We start from the raw sequence: 8,348 nt of genomic DNA on the forward strand, positions 1-8,348 counted from the left end.
TCCTATCAACACAGAAGTGAATCTAAAGGAATAATGTAAGGCCATCACACTTAGGAGTAGAAGAGGAATTGAGAGGTCACTATTAAAGGAAAGCAAGTCTACCTTTACAGCTGCGAACAATGGCCAAAGCAAGAATAATGTAGAAGAAGAGAAGATTATTGATGATACACTAAGAGAGAATTTCATTTCTTGACAATCATCATATTCTTTCTACTCCACTTTCTTATTCTCAACGTTTTCAAAAACAAAAATTAGATAAACAATTTTTTAAATTTTTAGATATTTTTAAGAAAATTCACATAATTATTCCTTTTGCAGATGCCTTGGAACAAATGTCAAAGTATGTCAAATTTCTAAAGGACATCATTTTTAAGAAAAGAAAATTGGATGAGTTTGAAACAGTGAAATTTTTTGAAGAATGTAGTGCTATTATTCAAAAGAAATTACCCCAAAAATTAAAAGATCTGGGGAGTTTCACTTTACCTTACACGATTGAAAATTCATTTTTTGATAAAGTTTTATGCGATTTTAGTGCTAGTATTAATCTTATGCCACTTTCTGTTTGTAAGAAATTGGGACTTGGAGTGATGAAACAAACAACCATTTATTTGCAACTAGTAGATCGATCCATCAAGTATCCACGTGGAATCATAGAAGATGTATTGGTAAAGGTGGATAAATTTATTTTTTCTTCTGATTTTGTGATTTTAGATATGGAGGAAGATGAAGAAGTCCCACTAATTCTTGGCCAACCATTCTTGGCTACGGAAAGAGTTTTAATTGATGTTCAAAAGGGTGATTTAACATTGAAAATAAATAAGGAAGATATTTTGTTTAACATCTACCAAACCATGAGAATTTCAGAAAAGCCAAGCACTTGTTTTCAGGTTGATGGCATTAAGCAATGTGAAGAAGAGGCCTTTAAAGTAGATGCACCAGCCGATCACCTACAACGAGCCTTGCAGTATGATACACCACTTAGCAATGAAGTGGAGATAAACTGTGCATTTATTTCTCTTGGAGATCCTAATTGCTGAAGATTGAAAAGTCTGGCTGTAGACTTTAAAACAAGCGCTTATGGGAGGCAACTCATAGAACTTTTTTTCATTCTTTTATTTTTTATTATCTTTATTATTATTATTATTATTATTATTATTATTATTATTATTATTACTATTATTATTATTTTTAATAATTTAGATTTTGATGCGGGTTTATTTAGCATGAATAAAGAGCTAAAAATCATAAATTACGGCTGATTCACCATGAAACAAGGGAAGTTCTTTTCATTTATTCAATCCTTTTTACTTTTCAATTACAATGAGAATATTGTTTAGTTTAAGTTTGGGGGTGTAAACTCTTATAGTCATTTGGTCTTCTTGTTTGTTATTTATTTTATTTTACTTGTGATTTTATAAGTTTTAAGTTGTTTGATTCTCTTACCAAGCATGCATTTGAGTATGATTGAAATTTCTATGACTCTGAAATTTGTGATTGAGGATGGTTTTGAGAAATTTTTTAAAAATTTCTTTTATGTCAAACGGAGTTTTGTGGGTATTTTGATTTAAATCTTTAACCTTGAATATAATTGAACACATAGTCATTTTTCTTTTATTCCATTTTGTTTATAAAGAGAAAAAGTTGAATTAATTGGGTCAGGGAAGTTCAATCTTGCTTTGCTCTAGAATTCGTTGATGGATCCTTAAGGTGAAATCCTAATTGATACCAAATATTAGAGAAATGATCTAGACAATTTTTTTTTTGTCATAACCAAAAAGTTTTCTCAGCCATCCTAAGTATCATGCCATCATTGCATGGTGTATTTCCATAGTCAACACCCTTAAACTTTATTTTATATAAGTATTTTTTTTTAACTACATAAACCATTCTTGTTCTAAGCCTGAAAAACCATGAATTTACCTTTTATAGTTTGAGAAAATATTTTGGTGAAAATTTACATTTAAAGAGAAAGTTAGTTTAAAGAAAATTATCAATATTATGTTTGCTCTGTTTGATCAAAGTGTGAAAAAAAGAAAGTGAACGGAAAAAAAAGTACTGAAGTGGTTGAAAATTTAAAAATGTTATGAGAATTGAGGTGGCTGAAAAAAAGAAAGAAAGAAAGAACAAAGAAGCTGAAAAGAAAAAAAAAAAACTCAATAAGTGGAGTGTGTATCACTTCAGATTTTGTTAAAAGAGTAGTTGGTATTGCTTCATTGATTACAGCAAAAATAATATCACCAGTATGAGCATATAGTTGAGAAAGAATTATGGTTTGAATCCTATGGAATTCTCTTTTATTGCTTTTTTCACTAAGTATTTTTTCAGTTTGTTTTGATTTTCTATATCCATTTCTTTCTTAGCCCTCACCCTGTGGCCTGTCATTATAACCTGATTAAAGACCTTTTGATTTTTAATTTTGGTGTTGACTACATTAGTGGAGAGGATTTCTGAAAATTGGATTTATGAGATTAAGTTTTGAGAGAATTCTTCTGATTTTAATTGTTATACTTTTATCTGAATTTGCAGATGGTTTGAGGTTAAATTGACTATATCACACACACACTCAAGGTTTTAGCTTTAGATTGAAGTAGACGCTTAACTCTTACTTGAAAAATTACTAAATTTTTTATTGATTTTCCTGCTATCTTTGATATTAAAAGAGTAAGATACTAGTGATGAAATCTAATTTCAGATCATGACTTGGTGAGTGATGATACTTTTCTATGGGGTCTAGTTGATATTGCCTATAGTGGTCTTTTATTTTATTTTATTTTTGTTTGAGGATAAACAAAGTTGTAAATTTGGGAGTATTTGATGACTTACATACTTCAATAGATTTTATCACTCTTAACTTTAAACTTTAATTTAATTTTATTTATTTTTGTGATTTTAGACTTCATTATTATTATTTAAATTTTATTTCATATTTGAAGAAATTGAAGATCTTAATTTTAGCAATCTATCGTCTAGAGACTCTCTCTCATTTAATGAAGAGTTAGAAACTTTGAAAAATAAAAGTTAAGAGAGAGTTGGACACTAAACTTATGTGTGATGATCCGCTTTTGAGTGTATTTTCGCTGAAATAATTGTTTTTATTTTAATTAATATATTAGTTTATTATTTTAATTTATTTGCATTTTAAAATTTTGTTTTTTAATTTATTTGATGTTGTGTTTTATTTCTTTTAGATGTTTTGTGGTTTTTAATCCCTTTTCGGCGGTTTGTTTTGTTTTCCCGGAGTGAGGATTGGACCTCATCTCTTCCCTACATCTCTTTTCCTTTTTCTCTTCTTTTTCCTCTTTCTTTTTTTCTTTCTTTTCTTTTTCTTTCTTTTCTTTTTTTTTTTCTTTTTCCTCTTCCCGCTCGAGCACCCCCCCGGTTTCTCTCTCTTCTCTCTCCTCACCCACGGCCGGAATCTTCTTCAGCCCAGACCGCCGCCGTCCGGCCACCGTTTGGCTCACCGCCGGTCTCGTTCGAACCCCCTCCCTCCGGCGCACCTTCCCACCAAATATCTCCCCCTGCCGGCCGGCCGTTTGGCCGGAAATCCTCCTCAAAGCCCCACGGTTTTTTGTCCGATTTGCCGCCGTCGCTCCACCTCCGGCCACCATTTCTTCACCACTTCATCACCGGTCCCTTGCCGTCCTAACCCACCCATTTTCGGCCTCCAAAGACCACCGGAACAGCTCCTACAAGCTTGATCTCCTATTTGCGTCTTCCGGCCTATTTCCGGCGATTCCGCCGCCACCCACGGCCAACCACCACTTTCAATAGCTTCACAATCATCCCTAGACCATTCCCTATCAATTTCGTGTCCTAGTTTGTCCCCGTTCAAAAGTGGGTTTTCCACAACCCACGGCCACAGTGAATTTTCACTGTGACGTTGCTTTTTCACCGCCGTTTGCAACGCCTCGTGTTTTCTAAAATTGCCATATAGCGCTGTAAGTATTTTCCAAACCCTATTTTCAGATTTAAATATATATTGCTCATTCAATTATTTTATCTGCTGGTTGGTTGATTCCGGACTGAGTCCGAGGAGTTCGGGGGTCGGATGGATGGAGGACGGAGTTATTTGTTTTATTGATTTATGTTGGTTGGCTATTTTATTATGCATTGATACGGCATTACATGGTGCATGCACGTGTGTTTTTGTTTATGTGTGAAAAGCCTGTGTATTGGCGTAAGTGGTCTTACGAGTGTGTGCGTATCACGACCCCAAGCCGGGATGGGGTATTATCCCGGTGGAGCTCCTCTGGTCACTCGGGAGCGGAATAAACTGAGTGATGTCCCCTGAGTTGTCGCTAGACGACGGGAGCGGGGGCTAGGGGTTGCTTGGCTACGAACGCGCCGGGCGCGGAACCGGGCATCGCTCTACGCACCGACTCAGTGGCCCTTCGCTGGTGAGGGCTAGAGGATGCTTGGCTACGAACGTGCGGGGCACGGAACTGGGCATCGCTCGTTAGGTGTCACATGCGTGGTGGTACTCTGTGGTGTGGCATTAGAGCCAGGGTGTGCGAATGACCCCTAGGGGAGGTCATGGTGCATACGGATAAAATGTGACTTTGGCGTGTTTTCCGAAAAAGATGTGTTTTTGGGCCAAATGGGTTTTTGGCGTGTGTGGAAAACAGTGTCTTTGGGTTTGTGCATTGGGCATGGTTCATGCATATTGTTTGAGTTCTATATGTGTTATTATCTGGTAGTGTTTGGGTTTTACTTACCTGCGGTACCATTTTTGGTTCTGTAGCTTTTGGTGCAGAGTTAGAGGACGAAGAGGAGGAGGCTGAGCCCGAGGATGCGGCTTCGCCGGGTTGCTGATGCTATGTGTTATATTTGTTTAAAGCTGTATTTGTGTTTTTGTAATATTTTATCTATGTATGTTTTTAACAGCTTGTATTACGTTAAGAAAATTCTGGTACTTAGTAATGACTTTCGTTATCCGCTGCGTGTTCTTTCGTGCACATTTGTTGCCTTTGCACACACTTGTCACCCGTCGATGGGATGGTGACCCGGGTTGTCACCATCCGGACGTCTCGATTTCCCCGTGTTTGGGCGTGAGGATTTGGGGGCGTCACAGGTGGTATCAGAGCGGTTTGGCTCTGGGTAAAACCACATGTCCCGTAGGCAGTATCAGAATATTTTTTTTTAAAAGTTGTGTTTTAAAAATTATGTTAAATATAGTTGTTTTATTTGTTTTATTTGTTTGAGCTTGTTTGGTTTTTTGTATTTATTTAGTTATATTTTTGCAAGCTGGTTTCTGTTGTTTCTTGCTGTGTGGTGTTGGTTTTGTTTTTGTTGGTTTTATGATATTTTTTTTTGTTTTCTTAAAGGAGGGTCAAGAGTGGTGTTGTGGCAGGATTATGGGGAGACCAAGGAAAAATACTCAGGAGCCACGGGACAATACCTCCAGGGATGACTCCATAGCCGAAGCAATTCGGCAGATGACGGAGTTTATGCAACAGAGTGCGAGGTCTCAACAGGCAGGGCCTTGGCCACCACAAGGACCTTGGCCACCACAAGGGGGTCCTTGGCCACCATCAGGAGGGCCTTATCCACCGTCAGGAGAGCCTTGTCCGCAACAAGGAGGGTATTGGCCACAACCAGGAGGTCCTTGGCCATATCAGGGAGGGCCTTGGATGTATCCAGGAGGGTCCAGTAGCATGGTGCAAGCCGGATGCACCTATGAGCGCTTCCTGGCGCATAGGACTCCACACTTCACTGGAAATGAGGATCCACTTCAGGCTGGAAAATGGATCAAAGATCTGGAGAAAAATTTTGAGGTGTGTGGATGCACTGAGGCACAGCAAGTACTCTACGCCAGCTATCTCTTACAAGGTACCGCTTCTGATTGGTGGGATACCAAGAGGGTGCTGCTGGAATCTGAACTGGGATCTTTCGCTGCGGTGACCTGGCAGCGTTTCAAGAAGGAGTTCAATGACCGCTTCTTTTCCGCATCGGTAAGGAAGCAAAAGGCAAGAGAGTTCTCCAATCTGGTCCAAGGGGGCGCGACAGTGGAACAGTACGCCCAGAGGTTCATAGAACTTGAGCGGTTTGCTCCTCACCTTGTCGCCACTGAGGAGATGCGAGCAGATCGTTTCCAGGAGGGGCTGCGTCATGACATACGCCGTATGGTGGTCAGCCATCGGATATCCACTTTTCAGGAATTAGTGGATGTGGCTACCCTTGTGGAGCGGGAAAATAATCTGAGTGTGGGTTCCCCTCCAGGGCATAAGAGGCGGAGTTTTTCTAGTGAAGGAAGCAGCTCGGGTTCACCCCAGAAGTTTGTTCAGCGGACCGGAACTCGACCTCCAACATCCTCAGGTGTTCGTATGGGAGGACGGGTGCCTATTTGTGGAGCTTGTAATAGAGCTCATAAGGGCGAGTGTCGGATGAGTAGCGGACCCCAGTGTTACCGGTGCGGCCAAGTGGGACATATCGCTCAGGATTGCTCCGTCAAAGTTCAAGAAAGCCGTGGAGGTAGACACGGTGGAAGAACCAACCCGAGACAAGCAGTGCAAGCCCGGGTTTATGCTGTCACACCCGGAGAGGTGGATGATGAGGCACCAGCGACCCATGATGCTGGAGTAATTACAGGTATGGTTTAATTTAATTTTAAGTTGGATTTAATTTTTGGTGTTTGTGATTTATTCTTTGCTTTTTGGATTTCATGGGTTGATGTGTTCGGTTCAGGAAGAGTCCGTTTGTATGAGTTTTATGCTTGTACTTTGTTTGATTCCGGTGCTTCACGGTCGTTTGTATCTTCCACTTTTGCTCGGGTGTGTAATTTGGTCACGGAGCCGTTGCCGAAGTCTATGGTAGTGGCTCTACCCGATGGTGAGATGGTGTGGTGTTCCAAGGTTGCTTTGGGATGCCCGTTAAATTTTGAGGGAAGATTCTTGGATGCTGATTTGGTGGTGTTCAAGCTGTTGGGTTTTGATATCATCCTCGGGATGGATTGGCTATACCGATATTCTGCGAGTATTAATTGCAGAAGTCGGATAATTAGCTTTCAGCTTCCAGATGGTGATTGTCTGGAATTTGTGGGGAGTAGATTAAAAGAAAAACCGATAATTATATCGGCGATTCAGGCAAGACGAGAGATTGCATGGGGAGCGGATGCATTCTTGGTACAGATGGTGTCCACGCCGTCTGAGAAGAAATCTTTGGCAGACATTCCAGTTGTGGAAGAGTTCCCCGATGTGTTTGTGGATGACTTGCCCGGACTACCCCCTGTTCGGGAGATGGAGTTTGTTATAGACTTGGAACCTGGAGCGGCTCCTGTGCATAAAGCTCCTTATCGCATGGCACCGGCTGAATTGAAAGAGTTGAAGACTCAGTTGCAAGAACTGGTAGAGAAGGGATTTATTCAGCCTAGTACGTCGCCGTGGGGTGCACCAGTTTTATTTGTTAAAAAGAAAGATGGAACCCTCCGTATGTGCATTGATTATCGGGAATTGAACAAGGTGACCATAAAAAATAAATACCCTCTCCTGCGGATTGATGATTTATTTGACCAGTTACAAGGAGCAGCCGTGTTCTCTAAAATTGATCTGAGATCGGGATACTACCAGCTGAGAATCAGAGACCAAGATGTGCCTAAAACTGCCTTCAGGTCGAGGTATGGACACTATGAATTTAAGGTGATGCCGTTTGGGTTAGCTAATGCCCCTGCAGCGTTCATGGATTTAATGAATCGAGTGTTTCGACCTTATCTGGATTCCTTTGTGGTAGTATTTATTGATGATATATTGATTTATTCCCGAGATGTGGAGGAGCATGTGTATCATCTTAGTCTGGTACTTGAGAGGTTGAGAGAACACCAGCTATACGCCAAGCTAAGCAAGTGTGAATTCTGGTTGGAAGAAGTTAAATTCCTTGGGCACGTAATTTCCCGGGGCGGAGTGGCTGTTGATCCTAGTAAGGTAAAAGCCATTTTGTCATGGCAGCGCCCGACTACAGTGCGCGAGGTCAGGAGTTTCTTGGGGCTCGCTGGTTACTACCGAAGATTTGTAGAGGGTTTTGCTCGCCTATCCGGACCTCTCACAGCTTTGACTCGGAAGAATACAGAATTTGTTTGGTAAGAGAAATGTGAGAGAAGCTTCCAGAAATTAAAGAACAGGTTGACGACGGCACCAGTGTTAGCACTCCCAGAACCGCATAAGCCATTCGTAGTCTTCAGTGATGCGTCTAAGTTTGGTTTGGGTTGTGTCCTTATGCAGGAAGGACGGGTTTTAGCCTATGCATCTCGTCAGCTAAAGGACCATGAAAAGAATTATCCGACGCACGATCTAGAATTGGCTGCGATTGTTTTTGCTCTCAAGATCTGGCGGCACTTCTTGTATGGGGAAGCTTGC

The sequence above is a fragment of the Carya illinoinensis genome, chromosome 7 (genome assembly GCF_018687715.1).
Source record: "Carya illinoinensis cultivar Pawnee chromosome 7, C.illinoinensisPawnee_v1, whole genome shotgun sequence".
NCBI lineage: Eukaryota > Viridiplantae > Streptophyta > Magnoliopsida > Fagales > Juglandaceae > Carya > Carya illinoinensis.